Below are 12,141 nucleotides of genomic sequence, written 5' to 3'. Positions count from 1 at the left end.
TGTCTGGTGTGTGGGGCGGCTGGGTGCCCCTTAGACCCAGGATGTGGAGCCTGAGCCGGCTCCACCCCTCATGGCTCAGCTGGGGCGGCCACCCTCAGGAATCTCCCGTCAGGTCCAAGAAGATTCATGGAGCTGGCCACGTGACAGATGGAGGCCAGGGCCTCAGTCTGGCTGACTAGAAATGGAATTAGAATGCCAGACGGCAAGCGCACCCATCACCCTGTGCAGGTGACTATGACCATCCCCACCCCCACTTCCTCTTGGCCTGCTGGCCCCCCATAGCCTCAAGAGGGGGGCCTGGGTCCTGTGACACCCCCACTGCCAAGGCTGGAGCTCTGAAAGGGAAATAGGTGAGGTCTGGTGGTTTGGTGATGGGTGAAGGGGTTTCTGCAGCCTGGGCAGCCTGACGGAGAGCCCGAGGGTGAGACATCTCCACCTGCCCCCCACACCCCCACACCCCTGCCGGGGTGGGGGGGGGATCAGCCCCCTCTCCTCCAGCTGTCCCCGAGGGCCACCCACAGAGCCTGGTACCCGAGGGCAGAGGAGAGCCTCCTCAGAGGGACACCCTCAGGGCAGAGATGGGTCAGCGTGCTGGGTGGACCCAGGGCAGCATGGCCCCAGGCCAGACACCCTTCCTCACGGCCCCAGAGCCCCGGACCCTGGTGAAGCTTAGCCAGCTTGGTCAGCAGGGAAGGTGTTTGCTGCCTGGACTTGCTGGGGAGGCAGAGGCTGGCCTCGCCCCGATGGGCCCAGAGCCGAGGGACCTGTGGCATCCCCACCACCTCTTCCCATTTACAGAAGGGGAGCCACACCCAGAAAGGCGGCAGGTCTCCAGCCAGGCCCAGCGTTCGGCACCTGGTCGCCCCACACCCCCAGCCTGAGGGCCCAGAGCAAATGGCCTAGTGCTCTTCCAGCCTGACTGTAGCGGCGTCCTTCATCCACATCTGCTCAGACGGCAGGTGTCGTGGACACCATCCGAGTGCCGGGCGCTGGCGGGACACACATCCACCGGTCCAATGAGAGAGCCATTGTGGCCCCTCACTTAGGGTTAGGGGGCTGTGGATAAAGGGGGTGATGAGACACAAAGCTTGTCAAAGAGACTTCCCTGGTGGTACAGTGGATAGGAATCCACATGCCCACATAGGAGACACGGGTTGGATTCCTGGTCCAGGAAGATCCCACATGCCACAGAGCAGCTAGGCCCGCCAGCCACAACTCCCAAGCCCACGTACTCCTGAAGTCCATGCACTCTGGGGACGGTGCTCCCAACACAGAGTAGCCCTGCTCCCAGCAACCAGAGAGAGCCCTCGCAGCAATGAAGACCCAAGACAGCCAAAAAAAAAAAAAACAAAAAAACTGTTAAAAAGGAAGCCTGTCATTCTTCAGCTGCCCCAGAGCACCTTGGTGTCTCCTCAGGGACCCACCTCAAGTCACTGCAGGCAGGGATGTGTAGATGCAAAGGATGTCACTGCAGGACAAGGTTCTAGTGAGGTTCAGAGGCTGAGGTGTGTGTTTCCAGCCGAGAAGGGGTGACGCTCAGAAAAAAAAAGCGCTGGCCCCTGGCCCGTGTGGGTGAAGAAGCTGAGACTCCAAGCTTTCTGACATGAGCCGTGAAGGGCAGAGGTCACCAGGGTCAGAGGATGGGCAAGGAGACGCTGGTGAGGTAGGAACAGGTAGGTCCCCATGGGCCAGCTATACCAGCCCAAGAACTTGACTCTGCTAAAGGCCGTCAGAGCCAGGGGAAGGTCTCACTGGGGCCGTGACATGATGTGACCTTTGTCCTTCACTCGTTTGTTGACAACCATGAGAGCCTCCCTGTGCCCATGTCCTCGGGGAGCGTGAGGTTGGGAGGGGAAGTCGGGTTTCTAGAGTGGCAGGTGGTGAGTGCAGTGTGGACAGCAGGAGAGGAAAACCAGTGCTGAGGAGGGGGCACATGTGGCTGAGATGTCCAGGAGCTGCCCTTGGCCTCTTGTAGACACCCCCTAAGGCCAGAGTAGGCTTGGTCAGTGAAGAGGGCCTCTGGGGCTGTCTCCCCAGTGGACTCATCTCTTTGTGGGACCTGCTCCCCAGCTTCTAGCCCATTCCTCCCACCTTCTCAGGTTCCTAGGAGCCACCATTCTGTACCATGACATCTCTGATGGGACTCCAATGGGGTGGGCACTTGGCCCATTCTGGGGGTCTCTACTAACTAGAATTGGGTGTAGGGGTCAGTCTCTCCCCAGGAAGGTAGGCTCCAAGGTACAGAAGCCTGGGTTTCCGAAAAGTCACTGTGATGGAAGCAGTGGACACCAGGAGGAAGGGAAGTGGCTCAGAGAAGGGAGACCTAGAGCCATGGAGGCACTGGGTTTCTGCCCCCAGGAGACCCAGAAGACCACCATGTGGTGAGCTTATCTGCTTTCTGGTGGTTCACCCACCACCAGGAGCCTTCCCATCAATTCCCTTACCCTAAAGCTGCTTCACATTAGGTTTTTTTCTTTGCAATCAAGATAGGAATCTCCTTAAAGCCTCGGGATGCTACCAAAGGGAACTTGGCTGCCCTCCCCCAGTTCAGTTAGTTCAGTTCAGTCACTCAGTCCTGTCTGACTCTCCGACCCCATGGACTGTAGCACGCCATGCCTCCCTGTCCATCACCAACCCCCGGAGCTTACTCAAACTCATGTCCATCAAGTTGGTGATGCCATTCAACCATCTCATCCACTGCCAACCCCTTCTCCTGCTTTGAATCTTCCCCAGCATCTTTTCAAATGAGTCAGTTTTTCACATCAGGTGGCCAAAGTATTGGAACTTCAGCTTCAGCATCAGTCCTTCCAATGGATATTCAGGACTGATTTCCTTTAGGATGGACTGGTTGGATCTCCTTGCAGTCCAAGGGACTCAAGAGTCTTCTCCAACGCCACAGTTCAAAAGTGTTAATTCTTCAGTGCTCAACTTTCTTTATACCAGTGAGCAGCAAAGCCAATCTACTGACGTTGTTTGTGGGAAAGCGAAGTTTTTTGCAGGTGCCAAGCAAGGAGGAAGGGCAACTCATACTCAAAAAGCCCAAACTCCATAATGGCTTTCAGGGGAGAGTTTCAAAGGCCACATCAGGGGTGAGGGTCTGAGGTGCGTGATCTGTTCATGGACCTTCTTCTGATGGGCTGGTGGTCCAGGTGCTGTTTTGGGAATCTCAGTCATCAACCTACTGGTTCCAGCCAGTCTGGGGCCTGACTGCTTGCAGTCAGCATGTGGTCAGCATCCTCCACCTGGGCAGGGGCGGGTAGAGGGCAGGCTTCATTCCTGCAGAACAACTCAAGAGATTTGTGTCAGGTTGTTAGGTATAACCTTGAGGAGGAACTAGGTGTTCTGTGACTCTGTTGTTTAACCTCTTCTTACTTTTCTTTTTTTTAAATTTTATTTATTTGGCTGCACCAAGTCTTAGTTGTGGCATGAGGGAAAATTAGTTGAGGCATGCGGGATCTACTTCCCTGACTAGGGATCGAACTCCAGCCCTCTGCATTTGGAGTGCAGTGTCTTAACCACTGGACCACCAGGGAAGTCCCTAAGTGCTTCTTACTATCCTTGCTTGACTGCTTTCCTCTGTTTCCACATTCCCTCGCCTGTCTAGTTAGTAACTGCTTGAGTCTGTTCTTTGGAACTCAAGGAAGGCCTAGGAGACTTCCCTTCTACAAACAAGAAATGGGGGACACGTGGGGCTTTTGTACCCAGAAAGACTTCACAGGGTCCAGCTCTGCTGTTTCAGTTCCCCGTTTCCTTGGATCCTCTTCAATCCTGAGGGGAATGGGGCAGGACGAGAAAAGGAATAAAGGACTGGGGTGGGGAAGTCGATCGTAAACATGGCTGAGGAACTTGGTTTTAGGGGGCCTCAGTTTCAAGGACGCTGCCTGTTCTGACCCCATGTCCAGTCCAGCCACCCTGGCTAACAGGTCCCAGAGTAAACCCAAGCTACTTCCTTCAAATCCCACCCAAGTCGCAGGTTTGTGGTCGAATTAACTGTTGTTTTTCCTTAAGGCTATTTTGGTTCGTGACACAGCCATCAACCGCAGAATATAAATAAATGTAGTTTCAAATTGAAAAATGGGGATTCCCTGGTGGCTTGGTAGTAAAGAGTCAGCCTGCCAATGTAGGAGACGCCAGTTTGATCCCTGGTCCAGGAAGATCCCACGAGCCACGGAACAACTAAGCCCTTGCACGCGAACCACCGAGCCTGTGCTATAGAGGACGGAAGCCGAAACTGCTGAAGCCCACTCCCCCAGAGCCTGTCCTCCACGACAAGAGAAGCCACTGCAATGAGAAACCCATGCATGTCAACTAGAGAGTTGCCCCTGCTTGTCACAACTAGAGAAAAAGCTGGCAACAACAAAGACCTGGCACAGCCAAAAATAAATAAATAAATTTTAAAATTGAAAGATGGAAAATATATAATTTAGAAACAGTGGTAAATATCAAAATTAAAACCTAACAGAGGGGGAAATGGTTGCCTTGGAGATGGGAAAAGGCAGTGAGGGAGACAGGAACCTGCTGCTTTGTTTTATTGTAACAAACCTTGTGGAGTTTTGTGATACGTCAAACTACATTAATGTATAACTTGGATAAAAATTAAAGCTAAAACTCATTTTTTTTTTCCTTTTTTGGGTTTCTTTTCCCTTAGCAGGAATGGACCTATGATGGATTTAAAAGGCTTCTTTGTACACTCAGCAAGGGGTGTATTAAACAGTCTGTTATTCCAGTAACCAAGATAAAATTCTTGCTGACAGGAGACCTGGTATTGCCACTTAGCTAAAATGCCACCTAAGGTCTTTCATTTAAAGATTCAGGTAACAGTCTGGGTGGTGACGAGTCCTGGTTGCCTCAGTGGAGCCCCTAGGAGCCTTGTTTGTCCTTTGTCTGAGCCCAGGCCAGGGCGGTCCCTCAGGTGAGGCTGCCGGCCCAGGGGTGGCAGCTCCACAGAAGAGCCGTGCCTTGGGGGGCCCTGGCTGGAGGAGTTGGTAGGTCAGAGTCATGGACTTCAGGGTTAAATGGAGGGGGGCGGGTGGGTGTGGAAGCAGATTGAATGGAAGGAGGAAGGTGCCTCCCACTACAGCTCCTACCACACTGCCACCCCCAGGACACCTCCACCCCCAGAGGGGAGCCTGCCTCTGCCAACTGCCTGGCCGAGCCTCCCTCCTGCCCAGGCCTCAGCTGCACCCCAGCCTGTGGCAGGCTGAGCCCGAGCTCAGTACTGAGGTGGGGCTCCACGGTCATCGAGAGTCCTCCCCAGGGACTTCCCTGGTGGTCCAGAGGCTGACTCCGTGCTCCCAATGCAGGGGGCCTGGATTCAATCCCTGGTCAGGGAACTAGATCCCATGTACTGCAGCTAAGAATTTGCATGTGGCAGCTAAAGATCCCGCATGCCACATCTAACACCCAGCACAGCCAAAATTAAAAAAAAAGAATCCTCCCTAGGAGTTGGGGAGTGGAGCTGTCCTGGGCTGTCTCCTGCCTTGGTGGTGGGGTGGTCCCCTTTCCTCTCCCCACCCCAGGCACCTGAGCCAAGTTCGTCTGTGGAAGAGAAATGCCTAGATATTTCTCCCTGGTAAGGAGGAATGAGCCAGAGGGAAACTGTCTATACAGACCTTGATTAGGAATTGTAAAACATTTCTTTTCTGGAAATGAGCTGCTTCATTTAACATTTGGTCACTTGTGTGTGGCTTTCTATGGGCTTCCCAGGTGGCACAGTGGTAAAGAATCCCGCCTGCCAATGCAGGAGATGCAGGAGAGACAGGTTCGATCCCTGGGTCCGGAAGATCCCCCGGAGAAGGGAATAGCAACCCACTTCAGTATTCTTGCCTGGGAAATCCACGGATAGAGGAGCCTGGCAGGCTACAGTCTGTGGGGTCTCAGAGTCAGATGCGACTGAGCACGCACACACTTGGCTTTCAGACCTCACCTTGCAAAAGTGCCTTCAGAACATCAAGTCCTGCCTTCAGGTTAGGGTTTCACCCCTTCCCCACCTCCAGAACTGCCTCTGCACCAGGCCTGTGCTAACAGCCCTGTGACACAGGTACTGTTATTTTTTCCCATTTTGCAGATGAAGGCATTAAGACTTGAAGAGGTTAAGTGACAAAGAATATCTGTAATAATCGGTGGATGTTGAATGAGCTCAGGCCCCAAATCTACTGATTTCTTTCAAATCAATGTTTCTCAAAGCTAAAGGTGTTCATATGTCACTTTTGGGAGGGCCACACTACATAGCTTGTGGGATCTTTGTTCCCCAACCAGGAATCAAACCTGAGCCCTGGCAGTGAAAGGGCCAAGTCCTAACCACTGGACCACTAGGGAATTCCTCACTTATCACCTTAATGAGTGTTTGCCATGGCCACAAGCTGCTTGTACTATTCCTAATTTAATTTTTAATTAAATTCAGTTTTTTAATTGAAATATTGTTGACTTGGGCTTCCCTGGTGTTTCAGATGGTAAAGAATCTCCCTGCAATGCAGGAGACCTGGTGATCCCTGGATTGGAAAGATCCCTGGAGAAGGGAATGGCTACCCACTCCAGTATTCCTGCCCGGAGAATTTCATGGACAGAGGAGCCTGGTGGGCTATAGTCCATGGAGTCATAAAGAGTCAGTGCTGTGTTTCAGGTATAAAAGCCATTCCATTTTATATATATATATATTATATATAATTCCCTATAATTCCCTGTGCTATACAGTAAACCCTTGTTGTTTATCTATTTTATATGTAGCAGTGTGTATATATTAATCCTAAACTCCTAATTTATCCCTCCCCCTCACTTTCCCCTTTGGTAACCAAAAGTTTACTTTCTATGCCTGTAATCTGTTTCTCTTAAATAAGTTCATTTGTAGCTTTTTTTTTAGTTTCCACTTATAAGTGATATCATTTGATATTTTCTTCTCTATCTGACTGACTTTAACTGATTATGATAATCTCCAGGTCCATCCATGTTGCTGCACATGGCATTTTTTGATTCTTTTTATGGCTGAGTAGTATTACACTGTACATATATACCACGTTTTCTTTATCCTTTCATCTGCTGATGGGCATTTACATTGCTTATGTTGCTATAAACATTGGGATGCATATATCTTTTCAAATTAGAATCTTCTCCAGATATACGCCCAGGAATGGGATTGCTGGATCACTTGGTAAACTTAGTATTTTTCTTTAGATGAGCTCAGTTTTTCCTTGAATGTTTAGAAGAGAAAATCTGTAACTATGAGAAATGGAAGATGACCATCTCTAGCCATAAGGAAGGCAACTGTATATTTCAAACAGACAGAAAAGCAATATCAAACTCTGTTTAGATCCTGTGCCTGCCAGGCCTCTGTGTCTAAAGCAGGCTTTATCCTTGTTTAAAGGAATATGGCAACATTAGATGCATTTGGCCATTATAGGATTAACTGAGATTCTCTCCTTGACATCAGAGGGGTTGGAAGAGAATAGAAGAGATAGTGATGTTCTCATTTTTGAGTTCAGTGGTCTTCTGTGTCTTGTCTGGATGCCAGGTAAAACACACTCCATTCCACCCAAAATAATCTAGAATACCACACTGTAGAAATATGTGTATCCCACATTTCAGAAAATTCTGGTTGAAGTGAAAATGAGAAACACCGCAGGAACAGATATACCTAATCTTAGTCAAATTTCAAGGTCCTTCCTCCATTTCTTTGATATATGAAATGTTCAGAATAGTGCATAAAACATAATGGTATAGCTTAAAGCATAATAATAGAATTGAACACTGAAATAACCACCAACCAAACCAAGAAATAGATAAAATAGTCAAACCTGCCAACCACGCCCCATACCCTTTCCCCTAAACAACCTATCCCTTCCTTTCCCACCAAAGGGAACCCTGAATTTTTTGAAAATCATTTTCTCATCATAGTTGTATCTGCAGTTATGGTTTAGTTTTAACTTGTCAACTTAAAGGAAAAAAATAACATAGGAGTTATGAGTTTTAGTTTGATTCAAGGACATTATTGAGGACTATAGCCTGGGAAACAGCCTCTCAGATTGTCCTGAGGAACTGCTCTGAGGAGCTGGGGGAGGAGTCAATATATATGTGAGAAATTTTTACCTATGAAAAAATGGCAAGCATACATCTTGGTAGAAGATTACTGTTCATCAGGAAGAACAGATATCTCAAGCTAATCATTTTAGTTGCTTTTCTATGTATGGCTCATTGGAATTATTCCTGAGGTGTGCATCTTAACAGTCTCAAAGAGCCAGCAGTGAGTGGGGGCTTGGAGTGAGATGTTAATTCTCTTGAACCTGGATGAAAACCAGGAATCCTAGCCACTAACCCACCAGGAGCTACAGGCTAGAAACAAAATTCCCCTGGCTCGTACCCTCCTTGTGTAGGTTTGATCCCTGGGTTTGGAAGATTGCCTGGAGGAGGAAATGGCAACCCACTCCAGTATTCTTGCCTGGAAAATCTGATGGACCAAGGAGCCTGGCAGTCTACAGCCCGTGGAGCGTCAAAGAGTCAGACACAACTACGCGAATGAGAACATACCCTCATTGAAAACTGCATTTCTCAAGGATGTAGACACTGTAAAAACAGGTATAAAATTTATTATTAGAGACACAGAAAAAGTGGGGAGAACACTCAGAGAAATTGCTTAGTTAAGACAGAGGCAAGGCAGAGACGCACACCTGGGGAGAAAGGTACAGGCATCCCCCTAGGGAGGAAGACTGCAGTAAAGAAGTGGTTAAGTCATTTATAGAGGGCAGTTCTTCTGGGTCTTTGTTTACCTTTGGCCAATTATCTGGTTTTCTTTTCCCACACCTGCCCTGCCCTAGGACCCTCCCCAATATGTGTGTGCAAGATTTTTCCAAAATGGATTCCAGCCCAGAAGCCTATGGGGGGCTTTGGCATCACATATTCTGGGGTGGTGCCCCCTCCTTTTTGACCCCCAAGAAGCATTTTATGCACATGTGCAATGTCTCCCTTGCCCCCAGGATGGAAAATATATGGATCTTTTACTCAAGGGTTTAGCCCCTCTCCATTCCTGCCATGACTGTTATCTTACAGTGCCCTCAGGAGACAAAGCCTGACTATTTACTCTGTTTCTGTTGTTATTTCTGTTTCAAAGTGCAAACAGGAGGCTGATAGTAAATGCCTAACCTGGAGCCCACCTAATCTCCTGTCTCTGGAAATGTAAACAGGAGACTCATTGTAAGTGTCTGGTCTGAAGCCCATGTTTTTGCTACCCAAAGAAATGTAATCAAGAGGACAGTTGTAAATGGAGCCTGGAGCCCATCTATCTCCTGCCTCCCTAACTGTCTGAAAGCAAAAAACAGTGAGGGGCTTCCCTGGTGGCTTAGATGGTAAAGAATCTGCCCGCAATGCAGGCAGGTCTGCTGATCCCTGCAGAATGGACCCTGATCCCTGGGTCAGGAAGACCCCCTGCAGAATGGAACGGCCAGGAATTAACTGAATAGGGGCCCATTTATCCAAAATATAAAATCCCTCACCCTGTTTTTTCCATCATGAATTCCCCTGAGGATATACCGTAGGTAGATGACTGCAGAGGATTTCAGTTTAAACCTCTGTATAACTGGATAGTCAGGGACACTCTCTGTTCCTTTGTTGTTGTTGTTACAGTCTCTCCCCTTTGTGGTCATAAGTTCAACCAAAGTTTGGGAGGCAGCATCTCATGGCAAATTTGTCCCATGGTGCTAGGAAGTCTTATTCCTAGGTCAAATGAGGATTCCATTGATAGGTCATTCATGTGCCTTGTCTGGATTAGGTCATGTTAACAACCTAAAACTTCTCTGAGTCACTTGTCTTACTAGTCTATAATGATCCAGGAAATGTTTCCCCACTGTTACTCCTTCCCATATCTAGAGTTGTTGCTGTTTAGTTGCAAAGTTGTGTCAGACTTTTTTGCAATCCCATGGACTATAGCCCCCAGGCTCCTCTGTCCATGGGATTTCCCAGACAAAAATACTGGAGTGGGTTGCCATTTCCTTCTCCAGAAGATCTTCCCAACCCAGGGATGGAACTCCTGTCTCCTGTATTGGCAGGCAGATTCTTTACCACTGAGCCACCAGAGTTGTACCACTATAATTTTTATGGAGAGCTACATACGTGATTGATTGCCTCAGGACATTTAATCATCATTAATTTGGTCAGAAAACTGATTACCCATCAGGTAACATAAGAAATAACAATCTTATAAAATAGACAGGATATAAATAATACAGCTAGCTAGTACATTATGAAGATCATAGAACAGCAGCAAGAGAAAGAAGAAGGAAGGATTTTTTACTTGCAGCAAGTAGGGAGAACACAAAGATATTCCCAAAGCAGCCTCTTCCCAAAAAGCAAAATTTGGGAATTTTTATGCTAAGGGTACATGCTTGTTCATGGAAGGGGCTTGGGCAATGGAGAGAGTTCAAAATGTAGTTGATTGAAATCATGAGTGTCCACAAAGGCCATCATATGTGACTTTGATTCCAATTGATCTGATGGTTGAGCGCCTTAGGAGGATGATTTAAATTCTTCAAACTGCTCAAGATAGTGCTTCAGGCTAATTTTTACCACTGAAATAAGATTGGGAGTCTTTATCAGTTCAGTTCAGTTTAGTTGCTCAGTCATGTCCTACTCTTTGCGACCCCATGGCCTGCAGCACGCCAGCCTTCTTTGTACAAGCCATGGAGTCTTTATACCTGATTTCTTACATTTACAATGGTTACTTCTCTTGCCTGGTAAGTTTGCCCTTCTCCTAAGATCATTATTTCCAAGACCTGTGCAAGGGAAAGCACTGTGTCCAGGCTTACATGACAAAATGGCTTGGGCCAAGACATATCTCTCATGTCAGAGAGGAGATATAAGTCTCTCCAGTTCTCTTTCTCCAGGGACCCCCCTACCCAATCTGGGTACACCATCCACAGGTAGAGACATATAGATAATATACATACGGCAAGTAAGCAGAAGCAGAGATCTCATAATTTCATTTCAAAACTTACTCATGTATCAGGTATTACAGTATAAAACTAACTTATAAATGGACTTTCCAAGTGGCACAGTGGTAAAGAATCCACCTGCCAATGCAGGAGATGCAGGAGACTCAGGTTCAATCCCTGGGTCAGAAAGATTCCCTGAAGAAGGGAATGGCAACCCACTCCAGTATTCTTACCTGGGAAATATCCCATGGACAGAGGAGCCTAGTGGGCTACAGTCCACGAGGTTGCAAAAGAGTCAGACACAACTGAGCAATTCAGGACAAACATACACACAACAAATCAACAGAACCAAAAATCTCATACGCATGCTTGGTTGCTCAGTCGTGACCAGCTCTTTCTGCAAACCCATGGACTGTAGCCCACCAGGCTCCTCTGTCCATAGGATTTCCCAGGCAAATATACTGGAATGAGTAGCCATTCCTTTCTCCAGGGGATCTTCCTGACTCAGGGATCAAACCGGAGTCTCTGGCATTGCAGCCAGATTCTTCACCATCTGAGCCACCAGGTATAGCATATTGTAATATGAAAATATATAATAAAATATATAAGTATAAATATATAATATATTATAATATAAAACTAGTTTATAAATACCAGTTCAAATAAGTTTATCTGCTCAAGTGGCTAAAGCTTTTTACTAGTTGCAGAAAACACTGAAGATTTGTATTCACCTTGACAAATCCTTAAAGAGGCTGTGAATTAGATTTTGGATGATGGGGTAGTTTGAATTTTAAAAGACCTCTTTTCCTTTCTCCCCCTTTGGTTTCAAGTTCTGCTTGATAGAGTTAACTGGGCTCAGTTTTAGGCCATTATGGACTGTATTTCCATTTCTGATTTCTAGAGGTTTGCAAGACAAGGACAGTTGCTTTTGATTCCCAAAGGAGCTGGCCTGCCGCCTAAATAATGTCAAAAGGTTGATTTGCCCAACTACATTTTCTTTCATTTTCTTCTTTATATTACTTAGAGTATTTCCAACTAAAACGGAAATAAAAAGATTTCTATATTCTCGAACTTTAGGATTAAAACTGGCATGCCTTCAAGAGTTTGCACAGGGTGTTCAACAAAGGCCATTCTTTCTGATCTGGGTTTCTGCTCAAACTCAGACCAATTCACCCTAGGAGGGAAAAAAATCTCCATCATTGTTTTTATTAGTTCCTGGCTTTTA

General features: G+C 47.4%; 1 non-coding gene across 1 annotated transcript; it reads right to left on the bottom strand.

Moving 5' to 3' along the window:
- Positions 1–3,460: 3,460 nt before the first annotated feature.
- TRNAW-CCA lies at positions 3,461–3,533 on the bottom strand. Its single transcript has one exon. It is a non-coding gene; the product is annotated as a tRNA-Trp (tRNA).
- Positions 3,534–12,141: the final 8,608 nt, after the last annotated feature.

This window comes from Cervus elaphus, chromosome 8, assembly GCF_910594005.1.
Source record: "Cervus elaphus chromosome 8, mCerEla1.1, whole genome shotgun sequence".
Taxonomy (NCBI): domain Eukaryota; kingdom Metazoa; phylum Chordata; class Mammalia; order Artiodactyla; family Cervidae; genus Cervus; species Cervus elaphus.
This window is presented reverse-complemented; position numbering and strand designations above follow the sequence as displayed.